The sequence below is a fragment of the Bombina bombina genome, chromosome 5 (genome assembly GCF_027579735.1).
Source record: "Bombina bombina isolate aBomBom1 chromosome 5, aBomBom1.pri, whole genome shotgun sequence".
Lineage (NCBI taxonomy): Eukaryota > Metazoa > Chordata > Amphibia > Anura > Bombinatoridae > Bombina > Bombina bombina.
The window spans coordinates 1,119,827,777-1,119,849,453 of NC_069503.1; positions in this window are offsets into that span (position 1 = coordinate 1,119,827,777).

Genomic DNA, 21,677 nt, shown 5'->3' on the forward strand with positions numbered 1-21,677 from the left:
GTGACGTCATACAAGATGGCCTCACTTAGATTCCGATTGGCTTATAGAATTCTATCAGCCAATCGTAATTAAGGTAGAAAAAATCCTATTGGCTGATTGCATTAGCCAATAGGATTTTTCCTACCTTAATTTCCAATTGGCTGATAGATTTCTATCAGCCAATCGGAATCTAGGGGACGCCATCTTGGATGATGTCACTTAAAGGTACCTTCATTCAGCTTTAGTCGTCGGAGGAAGAGGATGTTCCTCGTCGGATGTCTTGAAGATGGACCAGCTCCACGCCGGATGGATGAAGATAGAAGATGCCGTCTGGATGAAGACTTCTGCCTGTCTGGAGGACCACTTCGCCAGGCTTGGATGAAGAATTCTCCCGGTAAGTCGATCTTTAGGGGGTTAGTGTTAGGTTTTTTTAAGGGTGTATTGGGTGGGTTTTATTTTTAGTGTATGTGGTGGGGGTGGGGAGCGCTATTAGTATTAGCTGTGAGTAGGACTTAATGTTAGTGATAATTGTATATATTATCTAATTAATTGTGTGTCTTCGTGATAGTGAGTTGTATTTGTTCTGTGTGTATACCTTTAAGAACCTGGTACTAAGTTGTACCTTCAAATTTCCTGTATCTGAAATTTATCAAAAAAATGTTCTAAAAACTCCTTAGTGTATCTTAGTGGTAACACCAGTGCTATATGTATTGTGCTAGTTATATACCTTTGACAACCTGGTACTGTTTGTACCTTTGTGAAAAAAATTATTCTAAAAACTCCTTAGTGTTTCATAGTGATAACACCAGTGCTATATATATATATTGTGCTGTCGTTATATACCTTTAACAACCTGGTACCGTGGTACCGTGGTGTACCTATGGGTTCCTGAATCAGAAAAAAAATTTTTTTACACTCCTTCGTAATATATAGGGATGACACTAAACTTATGTATACTCAAATAATATTTATATGACAATTCACATAATAAATACAATGTTACACAGATAAAATGTTGCACAAAATAAAATCAGAATGGTATCATTAACCACTAATTATTTGCATATGCATACATATAAAAACATGTTGTTCTAATAAAAAGGCTACTTAGATAAGGCTTTTGAAGTAGTATCAAAAACTCTGGAGTACACTCCCTGTGTGTCTCGAATTGAACTTATGGATTGTGTATACAATGTTGCAAAAAGGTGTATAAAAAAGTTGTGGCCACAACTGAGTTCTTTGGATTTCTTTCGTATCTCCAAATTGAGCAATCTTATGCTAGTGTTGCACTCCCCCTAACCGGACTTCTGATCGTGTCTTACCTCGTTGTGTAGGGGTCTTGGGAAGCAGCTCGCTACTGTTAGACCTTAATGGAGGATCAGCGTCTCTCCGTTTGAAGTTCCCGGCGGCTTGCTTCCTCTCCCTGACGTCGTTTGTCTGGAGACAGACTATTGAGTGTGGATTTCCAAAGCCGCATAAGAACCAAGCAAGCCAGGATTACAAGGAGACACACTCCCCCCCACGATCCGGTTACCTGATTGGCCTCCAACGGAACACGTGGAACAAACGACGTCAGGGAGAGGAAGCAAGCCGCCGGGAACTTCAAACGGAGAGACGCTGATCCTCCATTAAGGTATAACAGTAGCGAGCTGCTTCCCAAGACCCCTACACAACGAGGTAAGACACGATCAGAAGTCCGGTTAGGGGGAGTGCAACACTAGCATAACATTGCTCAATTTGGAGATACAAAAGAAATCCAAAGAACTCAGTTGTGGCCACAACTTTTTTATACACCTTTTTGCAACATTGTATACACAATCCATAAGTTCAATTCGAGACACACAGGGAGTGTACTCCGGAGTTTTTGATACTACTTCAAAAGCCTTATCTAAGTAGCCTTTTTATTAGAACAGCATGTTTTTATATGTATGCATATGCAAATAATTAGTGGTTAATGATACCATTCTGATTTTATTTTGTGCAACATTTTATCTGTGTAACATTGTATTTATTATGTGAATTGTCATATAAATATTATTTGAGTATACATAAGTTTAGTGTCACCCCTATATATTATGAAGGAGTGTAAAAAAAATATTTTTTTTTCTGATACAGGAACCCATAGGTACACCACGGTACCAGGTTGTTAAAGGTATATAACGACAGCACAATATAAATATAGCACTGGTGTTATCACTATGAAACACTAAGGAGTTTTTAGAATAATTTTTTTCACAAAGGTACAAACAGTACCAGGTTGTCAAAGGTATATAACTAGCACAATACATATAGCACTGGTGTTACCACTAAGATACACTAAGGAGTTTTTAGAAAAATTTTTTGATAAATTTCAGATACAGGAAATTTGAAGGTACAACTTAGTACCAGGTTCTTAAAGGTATACACACAGGACAAATACAACTCACTATCACGAAGACACAGGACAGGTCGATAAAAATAGGAGTATTTTGTGAATAATACACACAATTAATTAGATAATATAAACAATTATCAGTAACATTAAGTCCTACTCCAAGCTAATACTAATAGCGCTCCCCACCCCCACCACATATACTTCGTATATCTCTGATATTGGGAGAATATCAGAATTGGGGTAGCATTGTGAGCTGAAAAGGTCTGATAATAGCACACGCTACACACACCTCTAGCACAGGGTTTTATTTTTAGGTTAGGGACTTTGGGCCTGCAAAAGAGCTTACTGCCCTTTTAAGGGCAATGAAAATCCAAATGCCCTTTTCAGGGCAATGGGGAGCTTAGGTTTTTTCAGATAGTATTTTATTTGCGGGGTTGGTTGTGTAGGTGGTGGGTTTTACTGTTGGGGGGTTGTTTGTATTTTTTTACAGGTAAAAGAGCTGATTACTTTGGGGCAATGCACCGCAAAAGGCCCTTTTAAGGGCTATTGGTAGTTTAGTTTAGGCTAGGGTTTTTTTTTATTTTGGGGGGGCTTTTTTATTTTAATAGGGCTATTAGATTAGGTGTAATTAGTTTAAATATCTGTAATTTGTTTATTATTTTCTGTAATTTAGAGTTTTTTTTTTTTTCTTTAGCTAATTTAATTTATTTAATTTAGGTAATTGTATTTAATTTAGTTAATTTATTTAATTATAGTGTACTGTTAGGTGTTATTGTAACTTAGGTTAGGTTTTATTGTATAGGTAAATTTTTATTTATTTTAGCTAGGTAGTTATTAAATAGTTAATAACTATTTAATAACTATTCTACCTAGTTAAAATAAATACAAAATTGCCTGTAAAATAAAAATAAACCCTAAGCTAGCTACAATGTAACTATTAGTTATATTGTAGCTAGTATAGGGTTTATTTTATAGGTAAGTATTTAGTTTTAAATAGGAATAATTTAGTTAATGATAGTAATTTTATTTAGATTTATTGTAATTATATTTGTTAGGGGGTGTTAGGGTTAGACTTAGGTTTAGGGGTTAATAACTTTAATATAGTGGCGACGACGTTGGGGGTGGCAGATTAGGGGTTAATAAATGTAGGTAGGTTGCAGCAACATTGGGGCAGCAGATTAGGGGTTAATAAATATAATGTAGGTGTCGGCGATGTTGGGGACAGCAGATTAGGGGTTCATAAGTATAATGTAGTTGGCGGCGGTGTCCGGAGAGGCAGATTAGGGATTTATAAGTGTTAGATTAGTGGTGTTTATACTCAGGGTTCGTGTTAGGTGTAGACATAACTTTTATTTCCCCATAGGAATCAATGGGGCTGCGTTAAGAAGTTTTACGCTGTTTTTAGACTTTTCTTCAGCCGGCTCTCCCCGTTGATTCCTTAGGGGGAAATCGTGCATGAGCACGTACGCACCAGCTCACCACTGATTTAAGCAGCGCTGGTATTGGAGTGCGGAAATGAGCAAAATTTTGCTCAATGCTCACTTCTTGTCTTTTAACGACGGGTTTCTGAAAACTCGTAATACCAGCACTGCATGTAAGTAATCTAGGCCTTTATAATTTTGGCTGACATATAGAAAATTATATTTTAAATTGTTCATGTGCAGTTTATAGGAAGTTAATAATAATAAGTGTCTAGCTAGCAGTAAAGGTGTTTTGATTGACAGGAGCAACTGAATGTACATGTAATGCAGTGCCCTTGAAAAAGCATTAACCCATTACTAACTAAATTCTGACTAATCCTATCTATCGGCTAGATTACGAGTTTTGCGTTATGAGCGGCTCGGTGCTAACTTGAAAGTTATTTCCACCGCTCACCTCCCTATAGCGCTGGTATTACAGGTTTTCATAAACCCGGCGTTAGCGGGCAATATGGCAGCGTTGAGCAAAATTGAGCTCCATACTTCACTCAAATACCAGCACTGCTTTGAGCTGGTTTTACGTGCTTGTGCACGATTTCCCCATAGACATCAATGGGGAGAGCCGGCTAAAAAAAACCCTAACACCTGCAATAAAGGAGCGTAACGCTCCATAACGCAGCCCCATTGATTCCTATGGGGAAACAAAATTTATGTTTACACCTAATATAAACCCCGAGTCTAAACACCCCTAATCTGCCGCCCCTGACATCGCCGACACCTACATTACACTTATTAACCCCTAAACTTATTAACCCCTAATCTGCCACCCCTAACATCGCCGCCACCTACCTACATTTATTAACCCCTAATCTGCCGCCCCAATGTCGTCGCTACCTACCTACACTTATTAACACCTAATCTTCCGCCCCCAACGTCGCCGCCACTATACTAAAGTTATTAACCCCTAATCCTAAATCTAACCCTAACCCTAACACCCACTAACTTGAACATAATTAAAATAAATCTAAATAAAAATTACAATTAATACCTAAATAATTCCTATTTAAAACTAAATACTTACCTATAAAATAAACCCTATAGCTAGCTACAATATAACTAATAGTTACATGGTATCTATCTTAGGTTTTATTTTTATTTCACAGCTAAGTTTGTATTTATTTTAACTAGGTAGACTAGTTACTAAATAGTTATTAACTATTTACTAGCTACCTAGTTAAATAAATACAAATTTACCTGTAAAATAAAACCTAACCTGAGTTACACTAACACCTAACCTTACACTACAATGAAATAAATTACATTAATTAAATACAATTCACTAAATTACAAAAACAAACAAACACTAAATTACACAAAATAAAAAAGAAATGATCAAATATTTAAACTAATTACACCTAATCTAATAGCCCTATCAAAATAAAAAAGCCCCCCCAAAATAAAAAAAAACCCTAGCCTAAACTAAACTGCCAATAGCCCTTAAAAGGGCCTTTTGCGGGGCATTGCCCCAAACAAATCAGCTCTTTTACCTGTAAAAAAAAAATACAAACAACCTCCCAACAGTAAAACCCACCACCAACACAACCAAACCCTCCAAATAAAATCCTATCCAAAAAACCTAAGCTCCCCATTGCCCTGAAAAGGGCATATGGATTGGCATTGCCCTTAAAAGGGCATTTAGCTCTTTTTTTTATTTTACAGGTACATTTGTATTTATTTTAGCTAGGTAGCTAGTAAATAGTTAATAACTATTTACTAACTAGTCTACCTAGTTAAAATAAATACAAACTTACCTGTAAAATAAAAATAAAACCTAAGATAGATACAATGTAACTAATAGTTATATTGCAGCTAGCTTAGGGTTTATTTTACAGTTAAGTATTTAGTTTTAAATAGGATTTAGATAGTAATTGTAATTTTTATTTAGATTTATTTCAATTATGTAAAATTTAGTGGGTGTTAGGGTTAGGGTTAGACTTAGGGTTAGGTTTAGGGGTTAATAACTTTAGCATAGTGGTGGCGATTTTGGGGGCAGCAGATTAGGGGTTAATAACAGTAATGTAGGTTGCGGCGATGTTATGGACAGCAGATTAGGGGATATAATATTTAACTAGTGTTTGCGATGCAGGAGTACGGCGGTTTAGGGTTTTGATATGTTTATTCTAGTGGCGGAGATGTCGGGAGCAGCAGATTAGGGGTTAATAATTTTATTTTATTGTTTCCGATGCAGGAGGTTTAGGGGTTAATAGATAGTTTATGGGTGTTAGTGTACTTTTTAGCAGTTTATTTATGAGTTTTATGTTACAGCTTTGTAACATAAAAGCCATAACTACTGACTTTCAGTTTACGGTATGGATCTTGTAGTTATGGGCTGTACCGCTCACTTTTTGGCCGGACAGGCAAACTCGTAATACCGTCACTAAGGAAGTCCCATTGAAAAAAGACTTTTGGAAAGCTGCGGTAGTTATGATGCGTGGAGGCCAAAAAAGTGTGCGTTACAGCTGTACCTACAAGACTCGTAATAGCAGTGTTATGAGGCTTTTTTACCCATAAAGCAAAATTCATAATCTAGCCATTTGTTAATTACATTTATAAATCTACATTCCATATGCTATATTTTATAACTCCACAGACCCATATTCTATATTTTATAACTCCACATTCCCATATGCTATATTTTATAACTCCACATTCCCATATTCTATATTTTATAACTCCACAGACCCATGTCTAGCAGACCACCAAAGAGATGGATTATAGTGTGCAAGTATAAACAGCTGACACAATGATACCCTCCTAATTAGTTAATTCTGGTGACTAACCTACTGAGATAATGAAGTAGTCAAATAGTACCAGCATCAGTAGTAACTTTATGTTAAAAGTCCCAAAGAAACATAACAAGCAAAACAAATTAATATAACTTGTGTTGATCTGTCTTTCATCCGTGAATCACATTTTCATTTTACTTTGGTTAGAATTCAGGTCCAACTTTAGTTGATAGTACTTTGCATTTGTTCCAATAACTTATGCTAAATTAGATGTCTCTATGGGGCCTATTTATCAAAAGTCTTGCGGACCTGATTCGCAAGACCTCACTGAATGCAGAGAGCAATATGCTCTCCGTATTCAGCATTGCACCAGCAGCTCACAAGAGCTGCTGGTGCAACGCCGCCCCCTGCAGACTCGCAGCAAATCGGCCGCCAGCAGGGGGTGTCAATCAACCCGATCGTACTCGATCGGGTTGATTTCTGGCGATTCCTGTCCGCCTGCTCAGAGCAGGCGGACAAGGTTATGGAGCAGCGGTCTTTATACCGCTGCTTCATAACTGCTGTTTCTGGCGAGTCTGAAGCTTGATAAATGGGCCCCTATGGATGCAAGCTTTACTGGGTTTGTTCTGACTTCAGAATGTAGGGAAGTTAACGTTGCAGCCCTGCAAATCTCCTCCACTAAAGCCTCATTCTTGAATGAGCCATAATTCTTACTGGCGGTTGATGACCCGTCTCTAAGTAAGCCATGCAAATCAAACTCCTCAATTACGATGACATCAAGAAAATAACACAAATAGACTTTGAGATTGACAAAAATCCTTAGTATCTTGCAGATAAAACTTTAATGCCCTGACTGCATCCAAATTATGTAATTGTCTTTCCTTTGATGACTGAGGGATAGGACACAAAGAAGGAACCACAATTTTCTGATTAATATTTTCTGCAGATACCATTTTCAGCAAGAACCCAGACACCTAATGTAAAATCCTGATGGAACACCAAAAAAGGCAGATCACAAGACAATGCAATAACGTGCTGTAACACAAGAAAGGAGAACAGCACAAATCCGACTCAAGGTAGTATATTTATTCGGGGGAGCGCATCCACACGCTAAACATATATAACGCACAAGATGTACAAATGATAAAAAACCCAAATCAATCAAAACCAGGGAGCAGAAGGACGCAGCAGCAGGATACCGGTATTGTTTCCTTAGACCGAACAGTCAGAGAATTCAAAGGTCCCGGCTAATGTTCCACTGTAAATGTCATCAAACTAGGGATCTTCTGTAAGACCAAAATACCTCTATGCGTTTCGCCGCTGACACCCCGGCTTTCTCAAGAGTCGACTCTTGAGAAAGCCAGGGTGTCACCGGTGAAACACGTAGAGGTATTTTGGTCTTACAGAGGATCCGTAGGAGCTTGTTTGATGATGTTTACAGTGGAACATTAGCCGGGACCTTTGAATTCTCTGACTGTTCGGTCTAAGGAAACGATACCGGTATCCTGCTGCTGCGTCCTTCTGCTCCCTGGTTTTGATTCATTTGGGGCTTTTATCATTTGTACATCTTGTGAGTTATATATGTTTAGCGTGTGGATGCGCTCACTGAATAAATATACTACCTTGAGTCGGATTTGCGCTGTTCTCCTTTCCTGTGTTACAGCATCTTGTTCCTATGTCCGTGGAAGGGAAACCCACAGATCTCTAAACAGCAGCACTCTGTTGGACTTGTAACAAGTCCTGCATCTGGTCTATCGAAGCCGTGGTGTGTTAACACTCTTCTCGTTTGTTTCTACCTACTTCAGGTTACACGTCGTTTTATGGTAATAGCGCAACTATTATGAGTTATTTTTTACAAGACAATGCAAGCAATGCCTAAACCCTTCAAACTGAAGAGATAGCTAACAAGAATAGAACTTTCCAAGATATTAATTTAATATTCAAAGAATGCATATTATCGAATGGAGGAGATTGAAGAATTCTAAGTACCAAATTCAGACTCCAAGGAGGAGAAACTGGTCTAACTACAGGTCTGATTCTAACCAGAGCTTGAACAAAAGCTTGAATATCTAGTATATGGGCTACCTTTCTATGAAGTAAAACAGAAAGAACCAAAATCTGACCTTTAAGAGAGCTCCTGAAGGAACTGAAGAATATGAGGTACCCTCAATGAATAACAAGAATTATCTTTTACCGAACACCAGGAAAGGTAAACTTTCCAAACTTTATTGTAAATCTTTTTTGTAACTGGCTTGCAAGCCTAGATTAGTGTACCTCTCTGAGACAAAATTAACCGTTCAACTTCCAAGCAGTCAAAGTGAGAGATTGCAGGTTTTGATAAAAGAAAGGACCTTGAGCGAGAAGGTCCGGACGCTGAGGAAGATTCCACAGATGAGCACTGGACATCTGTACTAGGTTGGCGTACCAAGTCATTTGGGGCCAAGCTGTGGCTATCAGAATAGCTGATGCATTCTCCTTTTTTTTGTGCTACTACTCTGTGAAGAAAAACTATCGGAGGAAATAAATAAACTAGCTGGTACCTCCAAGGGGACACTAAGGCATCTATTAGTTCAGCTTGTGTATCTCTCAATCTTGACCCATAATGAGATCATTTGTTATTTAGATGAGACACCATCAGGTCTATCTCTGGAAGACCCAAATGAACAGTCAACTGCCGGAATATCTCCTGGTTAAGAGACCATTCCCCTGGGTAAAGCCCACAATGACTCAAGTAATATGCTTCCTAGTTCTCTACTCTCGGAAAGTGAATATTCAAGATGGTACATTGATGAATCTTTGTCCAATATAGGATTGTGACACCTCCTGCATCACCAAAGAACTTTGAGTTCCCCCTTAATGATTTACGTAGGTCACCATAGTTGTGTTGTTTGACTTTAAAAAGGTGAATGGCACTGAGCGAAGTTGAAGCCAAGCAAAATTGCCCTTAGATACACAATATTTATAACTAAAGACACTTCCTGAAATGCCCAAACACACTGAGCCCTCAGATGACTCCAAACCACTCCCCAACCTGATAGGCTGGCATCAGTGGTAAATATCACCCACAATAGATGAAGAAAACCCAGACCATGAAATAAGGCATCAGGAGACGTCCACCAGGAGACAGAATGTCTGGTCTTGGGACTTAATCTGAGGAATTGAGATTGTTCATAATTATCCCCATTCCACTAGCTCAACATACAAAGCTGGAGAGGTCACAAATGAAACCCTGCAAAGGTATTGCATCTGACACTGCTACCATGAGCCCCACAACCTCCATGCATTGTGCTACAGACAGGTTAAACACAAGATTAAAGTCTCTGACAAGCAACCTGACGCTGGTCTATCAGATAGAGTTTCATTTCCACAGAATCCTAAAAAAGACACCCTCATCTGAGGAGTTAAAGAACTCACGTTTATCTTACAACTATGATTGCGAAGAAACCAGAGTAGTCTCTCTCTATGAGCAACTGCTCAAAGATAGTGAGAGATGGCGTTCCTAGCAGGGACCACGGACCTGGCGTGATAACCAGAAGTGACGCCGGTTTCAATGCAGTCTTACCATAGAGAGCCAACGGAGTGCCGTAGCTGTGGCGAAACCCAGCCACTATACAAGTGCAAAACAAAGAAGAAAAGCAGGCACTCCTCGGGGTTCCATAAAACTGTAATCCTTTATTTCAACATGTTTAAAAAGTAAACAGCTACAATGGCTGTATTGTGCGCTTAGGAAAAAAGGTACAAAAATGACAAGTACAAGGCAGGGGAGTAGAGACAAAGAAAATGTCTGACTAGTTTCGAGTCCTCACAGGACTCTTATTCATAGACATGAAAAGGAGAAGGAGAGGCCCGCATTTAAAGGGAAGCCTGTGTGCAAAAAGCAGCTGGTTCCTATGTGAATTAATTAGGGAACCAGATTCTGGTTAACCTCTAAACGTGCAGGTAACTCCTAAACCTTAACAAGAAAAATAAAAACAAATAATGAATTCCTCAGTAACATAATGTTAAATTGAACAGTTGATCATCTCATTTACAAATATTTGACAGAAAAGGTGCACTTTAGCAATCACTGTGTAGAATATATATAAAATTTCTCAATAAACTAAATTTTACAAGAAAATAACATTACAAGGAATAATCTTTCTGTGGGATATCATGCTCAAAGATAGTAAAGATGGTGCCTGAACCAATATATCATCCAGGTAAGGAGCCACAGCTACAACCCGCACCCGAATCACAGATAGAAAAGCTCCCAGAACCTTTGTAAATATCCTGAGATTCATTGTTAGGCCAAAAGTTAAAGCTGTAAATTGATAGTGCTTCTTGTGAAAAGCAAACCACATAAACTCGTAATAATCCTGATGGACTGGAATATGTAGATATGCATCCTTCATGTCCACTGTTAATATAAACTGACCCTGAAGTACCAGGGGTAGAATTGATCTGATGTTTTCCATCTTGAAAGATCTTTAAAAACTTGTTTAGTGTTTTTAGATTCAGGATGGGTCTGAAAGTCCCCTCCTTCTTTGGAACGACAAACAGGTTTGAATAAAACCCTGTTCTCTGATCCTCTAAAGGAACTGGAACTATCACTCTTATCTCTTCGAGGTCCTGAACACACTGGTCATTTGGAAACATGGGACAAGATGAATCTTCCTTTGGGAGCATGAGATCTGAAACCTATTTTGTAACCCTTTGAAATGATCTCTAAAACCCAAGGAACAGACTGAGCCATGCATTCCCAAAAAGGCTTAGTCTGCCCCCTACCAGAGAAGAATCCAGATTGGGGGCCACACCTTCAAGCAGATTTGGACTAAGAAGCAAGCTTCTTGTTCTGCTTGGACTTGCTCCACACTGGATTTGGTCTCCATGTAGACTTCCTTCTTATTCAGAGGTAAAAAGGCTCCCGTACCATGTCACAGTAGAAATAATTGAGTTTAAACCTGGACCAAATAAAATATTGCCCTTGGAGGCCAAATACAATAGTTCTATGAGAAAAAAACTGTGAGTGTTTTATTCTTTGCATTAATGTGAATGATCTGAATAATATCCCCACAGATTAATGAATTTTGCTATCTTTAAAAAAAGAATCTTATCCTGAATATTCTCTAGAGGGAATTCCACTGAAACCAGATCTGATAAAGAGTTTTACAAAAAAAAAACAGCTCCAGCTACCGCAGCAATGCTTTCAGCAGTTTGAAACATCATACCCCCTCTAGAAAGGCTTTCCTGATGTAACCCTGTGTTTCCTTTTCACTGGATCCTTGAATGAGGTACTGTCTTCCAGAGGGATAGTAGTTCTCTTGGCTAGAATAGAAATAGCAGTGTCAACCTAAGGAATAGTCCCCCACAATTACAAGTTTCCCTCAGGAACCTTAAAAAACTTCTTGAAAGTGGTAGACGGAGTAAAAGGAACTCCAGGTTTGTCCCATTCATTGGAAATAATTTCCGACACTAGTTAAGGGACAAGACAAGAATTTGAGATCTTGGATTTTGGTCTAAAAATGAGGTCCAACTGTTCTAGACTTTTAATCAACTGAACCCCTAAAGTCTTGAAAACCTCCTTAAGCAAGGATCGGAAATGATCTATCTTAGATTGAAAATTCACCTCCTCTGGTTCCTTCTCAGATTCAGAGGAAGATCTCTCTGATGAAAGTTCACCCTCTGAGCTACGAGAGGAATTTGCAGCATCTAATGGCTGCACCTGTCTGACCCTAGAAAGTTCAGATGTAGGACCACTCTTTGAAGACCCAGAGGAAATGTGTTTAGATTTTCGCGTGCAGGACCTAGATGAGGAATTACATACTGTGGCCAGACAGGAAGAGACAAAAACACTGCCTTGTAACCCTGTGGTCTTGTAACTAATGCTCTGAAAAAGAGATTTACTTTGTACAAACTGCCTTACCCAGTATCCCTCTCTTCTAGGAACTGTCCATTGAGGAAAAACAAACTTGATTGAAGAAGTCATCGAATTCTTACACACCTCTCTCCTTGCCCTCTCCTTGATGAAGCAAATAACTACTAACTACTAGCGCTGCAGAGTTCGAGTTGATCATCTTTCTAAGTGAGTATGATTATAAATAACTCCAATAAATAAAGAAGAATCACTTTAGTATTATGTGATTGTTTTAGTAAACAACCATAGAATTATATTTGGGGTGTAACAACAATAGGAGCCAGATTATGAGTGGAGGGCTGTTTAAATTACCGAACATTCATTTGCGCGAAATCGCAGTAATTTAAGCTCCACATATTTTCTATGGGCAACATTAAGCGGCAAGGCTCAAACTTACAGGCCGCAGGAAACAGTTGCACTAAACTACTCTATTAACCCATAACCCTCCACAAACCCCATTGCAAATTACCCCTCTACACTATTAATCCCCAAACTACCACATCCCCACCACAAACTACCCTTATACTCTATTAACCACTAAACGCCACAACCACCATCACAAATTCCCCTCTACACTATTAACCCCTAAACCACCACACCACAACATCGCAAACTACCCACAAATTTATTAACCCCTAAATCGCCTAAAACCCCAATGCAAACTACCCCTCTACACTCTTAACCCATAAACTGTCACATCCTTACATCGCAAACTAACCCACTACACTATTAACCCCTTAACCGCCACAACCCACCACACAAAATACCCACTAAAATAATAACCAGCTAACCACCTAGCCTAACACCCCCACAAAAAAAACTAACATTACCTAAAAAAAAAAATGTTTACCTAAAAAAATAATAATCTAACAGTACCTGAAAAAATTTTTACAGAAAAAACTAAATACCAAAAATAAAAAAAACAGTTATGCCTATTCTAAAACTAAAGCCCCACTTAAAAAAACAGCCCAAAATAAAACAAACTATACTAACACTAAACTATAGCAATAGCCCTTAAAAGGGCCTTTTATAGGTCATTGTGCTAAAGGGATACAAGTAACCCCCCCAAAAAAAATCTAAAATAACCTACTCTAAAAATTGCCCTGAAAAGCGCATTTAGCTTAGCATTGACCTTAAAAGGGCATTTAGTTTTTTGCTGCCCCCCCAAAACAAAAAATCAAAATTATCCAAAGGTCATACTCATCTTTAAATCTGGGCAGCACCGCTCCATCTTTATCGCTGTGGCGCTCCATCTTCATTACGGCAGTGCTCCATCTTCATCCTGGTTGTGGTTCATTTTCATCCCGACGTTGGTCTTCTACCATTATCCATCTTTTGATCTCCCATGGCCGACATCCTTATGTGGTCACCTGCTGCACACTAAATTTTGAATGAAAGTTTTTTCTATTGGCTGATTTGAATTTGAATTTTAAAAGTGGGACTTTTGTTTTAGAATAGGCATAACTGTTTTTTACTTTTGGTATTTTTTTTCCTGTAATGGTAGTTTTTTTTTTTTTCTGTAATAGAAGCTTTTATTTTCATGTGTTGTTAGGTTTTTTTTCAGGGAAGTTAATATTTTTTGTAGGGTAAGTTTGAGGATTTAGATGTTAGTGGGTATTTTGCAGTGGGGGTTGTGGCTGTTTGTGGGGTTTAATGTGTAGAGGGATAGTTTGTGATAAGGGGGTGTGGTGTTTAAGGGCTTAATAGTGTGTGGAGTAGTTTGCGATATGGGATGTGGCGGTTTAGGGGTTAATAGAGTAGTAGGGTAGTTTGCGATATAGGGGTGTAGTGGGTTAGGCGATCATAGTATAGCAGGTACCTTGTGATGTGGGGGTGTGGCGGATTAGGGGTTAATAGTGTAGTGGGGACCTCATGGTTGGCTATGTGGTAAGTTAGGGGTTAATAGAGTAGGGGGTTATGGCAATTTGGGTTAGCGCATGAGTAAGGTTATTTTTTCCCTTTTCTCTCTCCATTAAAATCTATGGGGGAGTACGTTAACACAGTCGCAATATTCTAACTTCTGCACACTGCGCACATCAGGCTTAGTGCGTGAGCAAAAAATATATACTTTTAACTGGTAATGCGCACGCTATCCAACACACACAAAGAGTAGCAGATGAGTGGAATTAGTGTGCAAGCAGGAGCGGTAATTACCACTTAACTCGTAATCTAGTCCTAAAATGGCTACAATTTAAGTTCTTAATTAATGGTCAAAAATTGATTTATATATTGATGTTTGCTACAAGTATGATTTAAATGCCATTTTAAGATAATATTGAGTTACCTTTTCATATTTTTGCACCTTATACCTTTCACAGAAGAACAGTTTATTGAAACTGGACCAATAGACCATTTTAAGTTCGATTTCCTATTCCACGAATGTTATTTAGCTTCCTTAATTACATTTATTTATATTTATAAATTGTTAAATAAATGAATTAAGCATAAATGTCTAAGGTTTCTAAATCTTTAGTTACAGATGTTATGAAGGATGCTATGAAGCTGATTCAAAAGAAAAGGTAAAAAAGAAAATCATTAATTTGTTATTTATTTTTCTTAAAGACTCGTGTTGTTCAAACGCCACCTAGTGTGAGCAAATATATATTGTGCAGCAGAAAAAAACAACGTTATTATAAAGTTGCCTTCAGCCATCCTGAAATAAACATTATAAGCATCAAGTTGTAACAAAAACCTCTAGCACAGCAGCCATAGCTTGCAATAAATTTTAAAGGTGATACATAAACCTGTAACAAAAGGTTTTTATTCAGTACAGCATTTTCTTTTTGCACTATTAATAGCCTATATATATGGATTTTGATGGGAAAAAAAAAAAAAAAATATATATATATATATATATATACAGGAACAAAGGATGCACTCTCAGGTCTTTTTCAATCCAAGTATACAATACTTTATTGTGTAACGTTTTCGGGGATCTGGTCCCCTTCCTCAGCATACAATAGTGACAAATCAAACATCTTTTATAGTGTGAGTATTAGAGCAAATCAAACCAACCTGGTAGCGCCAAATTTTTCGTGTGTGGAACGCATATTGCATTCCACTGTTAGAGCCGAAACCGGAAGTTCATATACGTAACAACATTACAACATTACATTTAGGTTTACATATACGTAACAACATTACAACATTACATTTAGGTTTACATATACGTAACAACATTACAACATTACATTTAGGTTTACATATATACGTAACAACATTATAACATTACATTTAGGTTTACGTATAAGTAACAACATTACAACATTACATTTAGGTTTACATATATGTAACAACATTACAACATTACATTTAGGTTTACATATAAGTAACAACATTACAACATTACATTTAGGTTTACATATAAGTAACAACATTACAACATTACATTTAGGTTTACATATACGTAACAACATTACAACATTACATTTAGGTTTACATATAAGTAACAACATTACATTTAGGTTTACATATACGTAACAACATTACAACATTACATATAGGTTTACGTATACGTAACAACATTACAACATTACATTTAGGTTTACGTATAAGTAACAACATTACAACATTACGTTTAGGTTTACGTATAAGTAACAACATTACAGCATTACATTTAGGTTTACATATACGTAACAACATTACAACATTAAATTTAGGTTTACATATAAGTAACAGCATTACAACATAACATTTAGGTTTACATATAAGTAACAACATTACAACATTACATTTAGGTTTACATATAAGTAACAACATTACTTATATGTAAACCTAAAGTGCACAGCATGTTTACCAATGTATAACAAAGTGTGACATAAAAGGTGACATTAAACAAATTATACCCTGTGTAAAATACAAACGATAAGGGTTGTAACCCACAGACCAGTTACTATTGTAGTTATAAACTGGTCAACTATAACACAGAGTACCAGATCTTTTGTACATGTCCTATAACGGACTTACTAACACCTCAATGTGTCATAAAACTTTATTCTAAAACTAGTTGTTATCCTAACAACCAACTGGAATGAATTGAGAAAACCCGTAAAGGCTATATTGTTACAGTATTGTACTGTAAATGATCAGTGTAGTAGCAGGAGATCTTATCCAAATGCCAGTAACCCATCGTCTTCAGAAAACCATAATGGTTAAATGGGATAACTAAATTACAAAACTGGATTTGTATATAGATCTGCTGTCAGTAATCAGTGTAATACTCTTATATGAGAAAGCTAGCACGTAAGTTGAGCACAACTCTTATATACCCATATTCAGATACAGGTTTCTCCAAAAAGGATTATACAAACTTTACATTCTTGAATGCTAACATTTGTTACTCTCAATACGTTCCCATAATCACAATAACATTAGCAGCCCACAAAGGACCATAGATGTGTGTATAAGAACACAACCAATCCCACAATGTCCCAAAACATGAATGTCCTGGGGTTAGCCTTTTGGTGGCATAGAATACATGAAATATATGAAAACCTTCCAAGAGTGTGAAAAAAAGAGTGACAGCCACCAGGAGGCCCAACTTCCACACAGGGAAAGGGATACCAGATGTTTCCAATCCTGTGTGCTGTGAGCATAATGTGAACAGACACCCACGAAAGGGGATATCTATACCTAGTGCAAACACAGAGTCTCAGATCCCCAGGGACGCACTCCCAGTATGTATCACACTAATCAGACTTATAACAGACCCTTAAAGTCTGGGATTGTATTCAAGCCACCAGGGTATATGGTTCCCAGCTGGTAAATCCATTGTGCCTCACACTTAAATAGTAGCTTATTACGGTCACCACCTCTCTCCAGAACTGGAATGTGATCAATTAGAATATATCGTATGGAGGAGATGGAGTGGCCTTTCTTGGCACAATGCCTCACCACCGGTTGATCCGAATCACCGCATTGTAAGGCAGTTCTAATTGCATGTCGATGATTGGTCATATGTTCCCGTAATGTTCCTGAGGTCTTGCCTACGTAGAAATTAGAACACGGGCAGAACAACAGATATACTACGTGTGTAGTAGTACACGAAGTGTAGTGTCTGATGACAAAAATATGGTTGGTGTGTGGGTGATTTTTTGAACGTTTTGGTATTAATTAGGCCGTTGCATGTTGTACAACCTAGGCAGCGGTAGGAGCCTCTGATGTTGCTCCTAGTACCTGTGGAGTAACTTTGTATCGGATCTGTATTCATCAGTAGGTCTTTGAGGTTGGTACCCCTCTTGTATCCTACCATTGATTGTAGATTGGTAGCAAATGGTAGTTTTGGGTCAGACTTTATAATTGGCCAGTGTTCACAGAGGATTTGTCCCGTTTTTCTAGTGCCAAGTGTGAAAGTAGTGGACATAATCAATTTGTCAGATGAATCCCTCTTATGTTTAGATTGGATTAGTTCCAGTTGTGTCAGTGCAGATACTGCCTCTATGGTTTCTTTCTTTAACCACACATGGTTTGTACCCTTGTGCAAAAAATTTGTCACCCACTCCAGTCAGCTGGGAAACCCCTGTTTTTACATCCGAATTATTGCGCATTGTTCTAATGAACTGTGATTTTACAATGCCTTTCAATAATGCTGGGGGGTGGCAGCTGTGCACCCTAAGTATAGAGTTGCGGTCGGTGGGTTTATTGTAGAGGGTAGTACCCAAATGCCCTGCCTCCTTATAGACGGTAAGGTCCAAAAAATGAATGATCTGGTCATCCAATGTCATCTTAAACCTGATTGAACTGTCAGTGCTATTGTAGTGATCAAACCACTTATGGAGTTCCTCCAGGCCCCCACGCCACACCAAAAAAATGTCATCAATGTATCTGTAGTAACAAAGGATGGATGCATCATCACTGTTCCACAAATACATATTTTCAAATTGTGACATGAAAATATTGACGTATGAGGGGGCCGTGGAGGAACCCATTGCTGTGCCGGCTATCTGCAAATAAAAATCACCCTCAAACTGAAAGTAATTTTTAAATAAGTAGAATTCAATAAGGGCCAGGATATACTCCACCAGGGGACCCGCATACAGGGAGTTACCCATGAGGTGTTCCTTGATGGTCCTTAATCCACCGTGGTGGGGAATAATAGTGTACAGACTGTTGACATCCAGGGTAACCAAAATGTCATCTTGTTGGATGTCAACAGTCTGCAACTTCCTGATAAAATCATTAGTATCCATGATATATGATTGAATATCCCTCACCACTGGTTGTAGTAAGACATCCACGTATTGTGCTATTGGCTGTGATAGTGACTGCACTGCAGAAACTATAGGGCGGCCATGTGGACGGTCCAATCTTTTGTGGATCTTAGGGATCGAATACAAAATTGGGATTCTAGGGTACTTAGTAGTACAAAACTCACGTATGTGTTCAGATATGTATCCTTGTTCAAAGCCTAGTTTAATAAGGTCATCCAACTGGCGTTTATATATCCCTGTAGGATCAGTACAGGTAGCCCTCAGTTTACGCCGGGGTTAGGTTCAAGAAGGAATGGTTGTAAATCGAAACCGTTATAAATTGAAACCCAGTTTATAATGTACGTCAATGGGAAGTGAGGGAGTTAGGTTCCAGGCCCCTCTCAAGATTGGCATAAGTAACACCTAATACATTATTTTTAAAGCTTTGAAATTAAGACTTTAAATGCTAAACAGCATTATAAACCTAATAGAATAATCACACAACACAGAATATATAATTAAACTAAGTTAAATTAACAAAAACATTTGCTAAACAGCATTATAAACCTAATAAAATAATCACACAACACAGAATATATAATTAAACTAAGTTAAATGAACAAAAACATTTGCTAAACAGCATTATAAACCTAATAAAATAATCACACAACACAGACTTTACTTGCATTTTTCTGCAAACAGTTCTTTCTATGCATTCCAATCTGGACTGATTTATAGACAGGAAGATCTTGTTCCTTTGCAAGCTGCTCGATAGCTCAGGTCTGGTTAAACTGATTAATTTCAGCTTGCTTTGCTTGCATATCTTTGCTGCAACACAAGCGGACAGCTCCACCTACTGGCTATTTTAATCAATGCACTGCTTCTCAATGCTTTTCAATAGCAGTCACATGACTGAAAAAAAGGATGTTATTCTGAAACGGTGTAAATTGAACCATTGTAAACCGAGGGCCACCTGTAGAGAGTTGTGTGTAAGTTAGTGTGTCAGCTAACTGTTCCAGGATGTCTGCCCTGTAGTCCGATTAATTGAGAAGCACAATGGCCCCGCCCTTATCTGCGGGCCTAAAGACTACAGAGGAGTCATCCCGGAGAGTCCGAATGGCACCCCGTTCCTCCTTGGATAAATTATGTTTCCAAGGGGTATGAGTTCTCTCCTGGTTTAGGTCTTGAGTCAATAGTCGTTTGAAAGTTTTGGTACTCGGGCTGCAATTTGTGGGTACAAATGAACTCGGTAACTTACATTTGAGTTCAATAGGTGACTTAAGGTTAATAGATTCTGTTTTTTGAAAAAAATCTTTAATCTTTAGAGTCCTACTGAGTTTATAGATATCAAGTTTTTGATCAAATTCAGATGTAGGTGTACATATATATATATATATATATATATATATATATATATATATATATATATATATATATATATATATATTTCTTAACACTTTTCTTTTGTAGAAAAATTAGTTTAGTCTAAGGAGATTTGTTTCTGATTTTTCCCAAAGTTCGTTTTGACTTAATGTTATTCGCATAGGCTTTGTTTGTTAAAGTTATTTCCAATACTGGACAGCAAATATATACAACTAATTTTACATTTTAGAATATAAACAATTAAATTAACCTATTTTTTAATGTTAACAGTACATATTGAATTTGACTTAATGACTAGTTCACAGAGGAAAATAAGTCATACAACTGCACACTGCAATAACTCTAGTTAAATAGATTAACATATCTGAGACCCCTCTAGTCTCCCACCTCCCTATATTAGTTTAAGGCTTGATTGGACAAGCCTGTATGACTAAAATCCAACATTTACTGCCTGATTGGCTGTCCCTAACATCAGTCATTAATAATACTATGGCAGGATTGGTCAGGGGACAATGGATACATAAATGGTCAGACATCTGTATATCATTAAAAACAAAGCAACTGATTAGCCAAACAATGTAGCGCCTAACTATACCCCTGCACCTTTTTTTGTTGTTGCAAAGTTGCAAAAATGCATGAATTATTATTATTATCATTTATTTGTAAAGCGCCAACAGATTCTGCAGCGCTAATGAATGAATCAATTTGGCTAATCAATCTTTTGTTCTTTGTCCGTTTAGTTCAATAATGTTTTCCGCTGTTTGTGTATCAGGCAACTTCCCCAATCAACATAATTTTTTTGAATTTGTATATCCCAAAGTTGAACGCACATCTTTATTCAAAATTAATCTAGCAATGTTCTTGTCAGTTGATTGATGTCTGTGTTAGCCAATAAGTATGTAAGCTTCACTTTTGCTCTTAACAATCCTGACCCAGATAAAACAACAAACTTAAAGAAAAATATATTTTGGTGCTGCTACTGGCTTGAAGCAGTAGTACTAGCTACTATTTTAAAATTATTTCCATTTAAGATCCTGTTCAGTTGCTCCTCTGCTGTCCTGAAGATGTTCCCATTAGTACATATGGAATTCATGATTTTTTTGGTAATGACTAATGAACAAATAATGTTCGGCTGAACCAAACAATGCCATGAACTAATTTTGGACAAAAAGAAAGATTGTTTTTTTTCTTTTACAAATGATTTATCTGAAACAATTTGTTTTCATCTGTGCAGATCTAATATCTATGTGTTCGTCTCCTGCTAAGGGACATAAAACCCAATTTTTTTCCCCATGATTTAGATAGAGCATACATTTTTAAACAACTTTCCATTTAAAAAATAAATAAATCTAATTTGTTTCATTCTCTTGGTACCCTTTGATGAAAAGCATATCTAGATAGACTGATTGGTATCTGCACATACAGTATATGCCCCTTGTGATTGGCTTACAGATGTGTTCAGCTAATTCCCAGTAGTGCATAGCTGTTCCTTCAAGAAAGGATAGCAAGAGAATAAAGCAAAATTGATCATTTAAGTAAATTAGCAAAATGTTTACAATAGTTTGCTTTATCTAAATCATGAAAGAACATTTTTGGGTTTCCTGTCCCTTTAAAGTAAGCACCATACCAGCAATTTATGGCAATCAATGGCAGCTG